Below are 10,031 nucleotides of genomic sequence, written 5' to 3' on the forward strand. Positions count from 1 at the left end.
TGTTGGGGGGTTCTTAACAGCACCTTACCAGCAGCGTTTACTGCCACTAGCAGAAGAAACTCTCCCGGAGGATACGAGAGGGAAATGGGTGCGCCCAGGAACGGTGGACCCAGTTAAGTCATCACTCTAGTCAAACCCAATAGACACACGTTTCAACCTCGCCAGGTTTCAGGAAATACAGAACCTTTTAGGAAAACAAAAATAAAATAAATCTGCCTGACCAATCAAGAACATAGAAATGGAAAAACCATGATATGAAATGAATGATGATGACATCGAATTAATGTCCATTTAGAACTAGAGCTGAGAACCATAGGATTTATGGTTACAGAAATGAAAGTGAATCTTTAAAACTGGGAGGAAAACTAATACAAAGTGCCCCAAGCCTCCTGCTTTTCTGGGCTCTTCTTGGCTAATTACAGTAAAGTACACATGTTGTGGTGAGCAGAATAGCGGCTCACCCGGTACCTGCTCTAATCTCGGGAAGATGTCTGTGCCCTAATCTACGGAACCTGTAAATACATTAGGTTACATGGTAAAGGGGGTAGGGTAGCAGATGAAATGAAGGAAATTAAGATGAAAGATGCTAATCAGCTGACCTTAAAATAGGGAGATTTTCCCGGACAGGCTGGGTGTGTCCAACTTGGTCACAGGTCCCAGCTGTGGGTGAGGAGGACAGGAGAGACCACAGGTGCAGGAAAAGAACTTGACCTGCTGTTGCTACTCTGCAGAGGTGGGTGAGGATCTGAGCCCAGGAGTGCAGGCGGCCGCCAGCAGCTCGAAAGGCAATGAAGCCATCCTCCCCTGGAGCCTGCAGGCAGAATAGCCATACTGACGCTATGATCTCAGCTCCGGGAGACCCATGTCAGCCTTTGGAACCACCAAACTGTAACATAACAAATGTGTGTTGTCTGAAGCCACCAAGTTTGTGATGATTTGTTACAGCAGCAATAGAAAACTAATACAACTGTAAAAAAATTGGAAAAGGTGTATGTATCGTTACGTGAAAACTGGATTATATTGTGCCAACTGAATTGTAACTGGTTTTTTCAACGTAACAGCACACAGTAAACATTTTTCTCTGACTATTATATACATACTTCTACAACACGATCTTCAGTACAGGGAGTGCAAGTGCTAGAATGTATTTGTCCCATCTTCCTATTGCTGAGGGTTGTTTCAGAGGTTAACATTCTGTGCGCACATCCTTGATTAGTTCCTCAGGACGAATCCCCAGGACTTCAGTTGCTTTGCCAAAGAACAGGAACTTCTTTTCTAAATGTGTGGCTTTAGATATCTAACGTCATTGCTATGCAACCACTCCTTCAGCCCTGGATCCTCTCTGACACAGGGTGGTGACCATAGACTTACATGACTTTTTAGGGGGCTCAGCGAGATGGTTTCTTCTGAGAGGTCCTCCTCCCATGCCTCCTCGCTTCATTGCCAGATACTTTCTCTTGGGGATCCCATTGCTGGGGGCACAGCTGGGTGAGCTGGGGTGCAGAGCTCTCTGGACCCTAGGAAGCAGCCCAAGGGTAAGACAGTCATTCTTCCAAGGTTTAAAGGCCATTAAGTTTCATTCATCTGTTCCACTTAATTTTTGAAGTACTTCATCCTTTCTATTCCTTTTAAGACTTCATTCCCTTTCCAGACAATGCATTTGGGCCCTAGACTTGTCACTAGCACCCTTTCAAATTATTTTGAAATACTCAAAACTTTTGATTCTCCAATGTGCTTTTGGCCAGAAGAAAGTGCTGTAAGAATTGTCATGCAGGGTCAGAAACACACACGCAAGTTCACCATGGTCTTTCTTAGAGTCCCCTGCTAAAAGCCGGGGAGTGCACCCTTTAGGGCCCTCGGGAACCTGGAGCCTCTGGTTGGCAAATGGACTGATGCCCCCTTTGAAAAAGTGTGCGCACAGTGGAGAGGTGGGGCAGGCGCAAGGGCTTCCGTCCCAGCTCAGCCTTTGGGGAAAGTGCTAGTGGGAGTCTAGCCTCCTCCCTTAGCACACACAGGCTACATTCATTCATGGGCTATTGAGATCATTTCATCAAACAGAAACCGGCTGGGCAGTTTCCCAGAGCCTCCAACACTGTCCTGGCCTGACCGTCCCCTGCACCCTCTCTGACAGCCTGATGGAGCCAGACTGGAGGTTCTTCGAGCCCCGGCAGTCCTCTGACACTGGCCTGCCCAGCCTCGCTCTCTCCATGCCCTCCCGCCCCTGGAGAATCACGCTCATCTTCCTTTTTCTCCTCTGATACGTCACCATGCCCATCCCAAGAGAAAGCACTCTTTTCCTCAGCACAGTGTGTGTGTGCGTGCGTGTGTGTGTGTGTGTGTGTGTGTGTGTATGTAGAGTGTTTGTTTGTGGTGCGTGTGTGTTTGGTGTGTGTATGTGTGGTGTTTGTGTATGAGGGGGTATGTGTGTGTTTGTGGTGTGTGCAGGGGGGATTGTGTACCCATGTGTGTACCTGTGTGTCGGGCACGTGTGAGGTGAGAACTGCGAGCTGTTTCCCTTATTTCGAGAAAGCACGTGCGGGTTAAAATACAGTGAAGACTGAGCGGAGAAAGTTTCTAAGCAGCAGAACCCCAAATCCTATTGGTGAGTAGTCTGGATTTGGGGGGAAACCGTTTTAAAAACTGCTTGGCATTAGGAAGGGCGTGCTCAGTGAGCAGAGGCCGAGAGGGCTTCCTGGGGGTGTCCATTTCCTTCCTGCGCTGGCAGAGCCTGCTCCCCGGCTGGGTACCACTCCCTGGAGACCACGGCGAGCGCTCAGCGGGGAGGCACAGCCCCAAGAGCCTGCGCTTGCTCGGGCCTAGACCGAGTCTGGGGGCCACCAGCACAATTCTCCTCCAGGAGAGGTGTCGTTTCCAGCTTCATTTTATTTCTCAGACTCAAGCCAGTCTCTCCCAGGATGAGCAAGGGCTCCATCCACCCCCTGACTTCTCTAGGCTTTACATCACCCTGTTAGCATGGGAGTCATTTCACAGACAATAATGCTGCACAGGGGCGTGGAGAGCCTCTACAAGCCTGGTGCACATCGCCCGCCAGGCCAGACAGCACCGGGTACTTTGTGAGGGAGGCTGAGCTCTTGGCCCATCCCCTCAAAGTCCAGTGCTCTGGCCATTTCTCCCTAAGTCACAACAGGCATCAGGCCTCCCCGGCCGGGACCTCATCTCCACCTCATCTCCAAGCCCAGTGTCTTCACTGAGGGGGGCGACTGCTCCCTGCATCAGGCTTCAAGGGTTCTGGCTGACCTCGAGATCCTGCAACCAGCCCCTCCAGGGGCGCAGCGCTGGTTCCCATCCTCAGGCTGTATTTCTCAGAGGGGCAGATGCCTGCCCCCAGCTTCAAGCGAGGAGCAGCAGTCATCAGCTTGAAAGTCTCCAGAACAACAGATGGTAATTTGTTGACACTGAGAGATTTAAGGGGACTCAATCGCAGTCTACTGAAAAAGCTTTCTCTAAAATAAGAAAGCACACAGATTCCTCAATGCACAGAAATTGCTGACAGCTTTGTTTTCAACCCAGCAGGAGTAAAAAGAAGCTGACAACTTATTTTTGCAGGTTATACTCATTCAAGTCTATTTTTAGATCTTTTTCCTAAGTAAGTGCACCAGAATAGCATTCAGTTTGAAAAATCACCATCTGTTCCGAGCAGTAAGCCCCGTCTCATGGGGTCTGGGGTGGGCATGCCTGGCTGATCAGGGCCGTCCCCGCGGACAAGAACAAAGGGTATTTTTTGTCCCCAGAGTGGTGCGGAGAGAGCGCCCTGGCAAGAGTCACTGGCAGTCGGCGTCGTAAATGTCCATCAAACAACCCCAATCTATTTTATTTATAAATTGAGCACCACAAAAAAAAATGCCCTCGGCTTTTAAAAAGAAGTTCAAATAATCCTTTGTATTTAAATAGATTTCTTATGAAAAGACCATCCAACCTTATCTTGGTTGTTAAGATAAAAATTAACCTACGGAAAAAGAGCCAACGCTCGATGCTATAAAAGGCCCCTTCCCCGCCTAATTTTCCGGTTTATGAGAGCCGTTCCCTGCCTCTCTAGCCGAGTTCTTTCTCGAAGCCCCACTTGGGAGTGACTCACGCTTTTCTGTGGAAATGCAGTTGGTGCATGCAATACCATCACGACAGTGGGAATCTGACATATGAGTAACGGGCTCTGGAAACAGTACTGGCATGTGGCGCGTCCAGGGAGGGCCAGGGTGACAGCAGGCAGGCCCCAGGCCCACAGGCTTGACCAGGCCGGCTGGGCTCTGGCTATTTTTAGCCTCCACTGGACTTAGCTCACTCCACCCTCTGGAATAACCTAGATCTAAATGCCATTTTTCTCCTACAAGCCAGAAGACATCTGCAAGGAAGGCTGTAGATTTAGGTGGTCAGTACAGGCGTGGAAGGCGTGACAACAAAGATGATAAACCCATCCCAGCGAGCCCACCCCATGGGTTCGGGGACCCCGTGGTCATCATGCAGTGGCTCCGGAGGTTTCTCAGCAGGACTGCCCATGTGCCCAGCACTGGGGGTGCTGTCTGTCTGCACAGAGACCCCGAGACCCGCACAGAGCACAGCGAGGAAGCCCCCTTGCTGGTCATTATTTTTGGCCTCTCTGAACGTTTTCCAAAATAAATACTGAAAGGAAGTCATGCTTGCTCACATGCACTCCCTTTCTCTCTCTCTCTCTCTCTCTCTCTCTCTCTCTCCAAATACAGAGTCCTTCTTGGGGAAACCAGTACTCAAAATCCTAAGTGCAGTAGTTATGACATAGGATTTCCTAACCCGCAGTGGAGTTCAACTGAAACTTAAGCACAACAAGTTGCCTCTTATCAGCACCTTGTTCCAGGAAGCAGCTCTGTCCTTGTTACCGCCCTCTCCAGAGCCGCCGGGCACGTAGGCAGCATCGGGCAGCCCGGGGACCTGCTTCTTGCACCTTTGCACTGGCTCCGGGATGACTCCTAAGTCAATGTTTACCCACCCTCTTGGCTTTCAATGAAGCCAGAGTGTGGGAGGTCGCGTGGACTGGAGCCTCTCCGAAGCTCGACTGGTGGACAAATGCGTCCCCTTAGCAATGAAGCTAAAACTAGAACAGGCCAGGCTCCTCAGCTGAAGTGGAAAGAAAGGGCCATGAGAGTAGGGCCGTAGCCTGAATTTCACACAGCTTGGGTCCCGTCTGCATTAAGACACCTGCCTGTCACCGCCGTCCCGCGAAGCCAAGAGAACAAGGTTATTGTACCACCTGCTCTTCGCAGAGAAGGGAATCAGGGCTTTGGAGGAGAGTGTATGGGCAGTGGGGAGGCTGCTGGATTCCTGCTTCACCTCCTTCTCCCTTTTCTCATTTTTCTCATGAGAACATGTGGCTGCACCGCAAGCTAGCTAATCTTACATCCCTTCTAAGTGTCTCACCACACATGCAGACACTGTGTACATTGTTCGTGAGAAAGAAAACCAAGCATTCTCTTCTTTAGAAGTTTTATTTACAGAACAGGACGTGTGATTTATTTCTCTCTCTCTGTCTCTCTTTTTTAAATTGAAGTATAGTTGATTTACAATGCTGTGTTAGTTTCAGGTGAACAGCAAAGTGATTCAGTTATACATTTATATATATCTGTTCTTTTTCAGATTCTTTTCCCTTATAGATTGTTACAAAATATTGAGTATAATTCCCTGTGCTATACAATAGGTCCTTGTTGGTTATCTATTTTATATATAGTAGTATGTGTATGTTAGGACGTGTTATTTAGAAAAAGTCCACTGGTGTTGCCTAGTCATCTTGCAGCAGGAAATTGCAGAACTGCTCCAAGTGCAATAAAAAAAACAGGGCTCCTGTGTTTCTGAGTGTGGACATCATCATATTTTGAGGAGCCCTACATGAAAGTAACTGGACATTTATCATCCTCTTAAGAAACAAATAAAATGACGAATAACAAATGTGGATTAAGTGGTGACTTAAGATGAACCAACTTAAGATGAACCAGCACTTTGTTAAACACAGCAACTCTTAAAACACTGGGCAAGCATTGGCATATCTGTGCCAAGCATATTTACCCAGTTGGTGGCAACATGGATTTGTAGACCCTCGTAATAACCAAGTGGTTTCCTGGGTGTTTGACCACAGTGCAAGTGCAGAGGTGAAGAAAAAAATGCATTAATAATTGGAGACATAGTCACAGGGACCTGCCCAATGATACACCACACGGCCGTCTGCTGTCATTAAAACCAAGTGTGGTGGGGGTCTCCTGCATTGTCTCCCCAACTCCAAGCATGGAGTCCTAATGAGGGCTGTCAATTACAGGACCTCACCCCCGCCCCAGGGCCCAAGTCCTTCCCAAAATATCTTCCCAAAATATGGAGGTAAGATCACCCTCCACTTTGGTAGAAAGGCTGGAAAGATGCAAGCTGGGGACCATCAGGGGCACGTCCTCTCCTGCATGGAGAACCAGTTGGTAGGCGAGAGGGAGAGACCAGAAAAGACTGAGACTACAGGTCTAGTTGTCACAGAAGCTGTCTGGTCAGCAGATTCTCTTTTCCTGTCTAGTTTAGTTCAAGTTGGGTTTGTGTTTCTTGCCACCAAAAGAGTTCTGACACAGGCCTGGGTGTCTTATCCCGACTGAGCCCCCTTTGTCACCTGACCCCCTTCCCTGCCAGTGGATTGTGTTCTTTACCTACCTCGCTAATTTAGGTGCTTGCTGACAGGGCACACGCTGGAGCTCGTTAGTAACCATCACCCTCTCCCAAGCGTTTGATATGCTGTTGGTCTAAAGCAGATGTCGTTAGGCTGAGGTCTAGAGAGAGCAGAATCCGCAAGCACACAGCTTAGGAGGCAAAGTCCTTAGATTCCACCCAGTTCAAGTCCCAAAGTAGTCATTTGACCAGGATCATGTTATCAGTTATTGGATAATGGACTGCCTCCCCTGCATTCAATCTATGAAAAGCCAGATGCAGTTTCCAGGGGTCTATCCCCAGCCCGTGACAACCTCCAGGACGCTCTGCAACAGCACTGACAAAAGTGAATCAGTGAGGGATAAAGACGCCCACGAAGTTCTCTCCAATCATCCTTCAGGAGAAAAGCCTATCAGCAGGAACCTGGTGGGAAGATTGCCTAAGGGTCTTAATCTACTGTCAGGGAAGGGGGTCGGAAAATGGATGTCTGAGACCTGCCAGCCCTGTTATGTCCCCCCTGTGACATAGATATTGTGGGGATAGAGAGCTCAGTGTGCTTTGTCCCCATTTGTAAACGGGTTCCCTCCCTCACTGGGTACAGTGTGCTGAGGGGGCTGAACAGTATGGAGGCCACAGGCTACCTGGTTCTGTGCAGCCAAACCTGACCTCGAGAGCAATGGATGTGACCTAGAGGTATGGGGTTAGAGCTGGGCGCAGCTGCTGGGCAGAACCTGGGGTTGCTCTTAGCAAGACACCTGCGTTTGTGGACATATAAGTAGGAATGTTTAACATAAGTTGTAGACGTAAAGGAGAAAATGCTTTAAGGCAAGTTGTGGATTGACAAGGAGGAAATGCTTTAAGGTGATGTGGGGGCATCATGGTGAATGGATGACCAGTTGGGTCAAGGTTGGCCCTCGGTGGCTGCTGTGACTTTTCGGGCCAGACAGCAGCCCTCCCTTCTGTTGGAGAGGTCCCCCTCCCCCACTCATAATGCCCACTTCTGTGGCCATAGAGAGGACATGTGATCTGTGAGGCCCAGCAGAGGCCATTCCTGGGAGATTTTGAGTTGGAACTGAGCAAGGAGGGTTCCCCTTCCTCCCTGGTGGTAAGGTTGGCAGCCTGGAGCTGAAGTCAGGCCCAGAGGATGAAGCCACATGCCAGAGGACACTTGATGAGAAATGGAGAGTGTCCCTGCAGCTCTAAGACCCTGGCTCCCCTGTCCTGTCCACGCTGAGAGCCACGAAGCTCCCTTGTGCCTAAGCAACTTCGGTTGATTTTCTGCCACTCACATCAAAGAGTCCTAATACACCAAGCATGTCATACTGTACTCAACCAAGATTCGAAAATCTTTAACAAAATGCAAAATTTTAATTTACCATTTTAGTCATATGAAATCAATAATAACCATCACAGTAACTCTCCATCATGCATGGGGATATAAGAGGCATAGCTTTGCGGCCCAAAAATGTTGAATAAAAGCAACTGTATAGTCATACTACTATATGTAAAATAGATAATCAACAAGGACCTACTGTATAGCACAGGGAACTCTACTCAGTACTCTGTAATAACCTATATGGGAAAATAATCTGAAAAAGAATAAATATGTGTATATGTATAACTGAATCACTTTGCTGTACACCTGAAACTAACACAACATTGTAAATCAAATGCACTCCAATATAAAAAATAAAGAAAAATAAAAGTGACCTTATGTTCAATATTGAGCTCACAAGATGCAGCACTATAAAATAGATCTGACTTTTTCCACAGCAAACTAGAATACATAAAGTTAAAATTAAAATATGGTAGAAGAGCATTCACACATGAACCAATCTCACGAAACCCCCAATCCAAACAAAAATCCCTAATAGGTTTCTCTGTTTTACTCAGTGGCTTTAAAGCAGTTGTTAATCATGGACCCATTAAGGAGCCAAAACACATTTGGTTATTTCTGAAGCACATGATCTTGAAGCTCTGTTAGAATCTTCCATAGTTGTATGATGAGAGTTATGTCACAAAGTTAATCATTCCCAGGATGCTTGCATTCGGGGTAATGAAAAACTTCTTGTGCAAGCGGCCATGAATCAGTGAGCATCACATTGCATAATGGGCTCTGAATCATGTGTCAGGGGATCCGAGCCCACGGCTGCACAACGCAGGCCAGGGTTTGTGCCTCTTATTGACATTTTCTGAAGCAGAACTGGAACCACGTGATGCAGGCTTCCTGCCAACCGTCACTTATTGCCAATAATTAAGTCGGATGATATGGAGAAATAGCGTTTCAGTTCCTTCAGAATTCTAAAAAGAAGACTCTTTGAAGTCCCTGGTTTCTAGCACAGTGTTGTGGCTGGCTGGGATGTGTTACACTTGATCATTGTAAAAACTACCCAATAAAATGAAAATCAAATATTTTGCTCAAATAGTTCCTGGCATTTGTGTTAGAAACAATAGACATAACCCCACCATAAAATTATTTTATACGTAAGAAAAGTAAAAGGTCGAAGATGCCAGGAGCCAAAGACATACCAGTAATACATCAAATCTCAATCCATCATGTCTGATGTTCTTGAGAAATACTGTTAGCGAGAAACTATTACTTAATCTTGCCAGTATTATCCAAAGAGAACACTTGCGAAATACTCAAGACAAATAAGCTGTAATTACTACATGAATAAAGAGTCTGTGTAGCCTAAACTGTTTTTGTAACATCAACGCAGACTCTAGGGGAGCACACCAGTAATTAGCCATGTTAACAACATTGGCCAATGTATTTGAGGAGCTCTGAGAGTTAACAGTGCCAGTGGCGGTGTGAGGACTCTGCGAAACGACCTGTTGTTCTCAACAACACCGTAACTGAAAAATTCTTCTGAAACTTAACCGAGGGCCAGTTATGCATTCTAGGAACCAACTAGAATATATCTGGCTCCCTAGCCTATATTAGAAATAGTCAATCATCAAATTTAATCTTGATTATTTTCATTTTACTTTTTTCTTTTTAAGAAAAGAACTCTTGGATTCCATCACTAGCAAACTCTTACTGTATTTGAAATCCTGCCCAAGATCTCTGACAAGTTCAAATTAATAAACTGTTTGGTCATCATGGTCTTCATGTCCAACAATGGAACATGAATTTAACAGCATGGAAGAAAAGTTTATACTTCTCCTAAAACATAAAACACTTATAAATGCTAGGACTCAGTAATTAACTTCTGATTTTTACTCCTTCAATTCTGCATTTATGTATTGATTTGCTTTGATCTATGGCTTTCAGTTTAGCCACTGGTGGTTGAATGAACACAAATCCTCCACAGACCAAGCCAACCTTATGACTAGGCAGGGGCAGCCTCAGCTGGAGCAGCAAA

General features: G+C 46.7%; 1 long non-coding RNA gene across 1 annotated transcript; it reads right to left on the minus strand.

The window, feature by feature from the left end:
• Positions 1–994: 994 nt before the first annotated feature.
• On the minus strand, positions 995–4,160 carry LOC103014063 (uncharacterized). The gene is made up of 3 exons (XR_452079.2): positions 4,097–4,160; positions 3,259–3,464; positions 995–1,517 (listed from the first exon to the last, which is right to left on the minus strand). It is a non-coding gene; the product is annotated as an uncharacterized LOC103014063 (long non-coding RNA).
• Between the last annotated feature and the right edge of the window lie 5,871 nt (positions 4,161–10,031).

Source organism: Balaenoptera acutorostrata, chromosome 6, assembly GCF_949987535.1.
Source record: "Balaenoptera acutorostrata chromosome 6, mBalAcu1.1, whole genome shotgun sequence".
Taxonomy (NCBI): Eukaryota; Metazoa; Chordata; class Mammalia; order Artiodactyla; family Balaenopteridae; genus Balaenoptera; species Balaenoptera acutorostrata.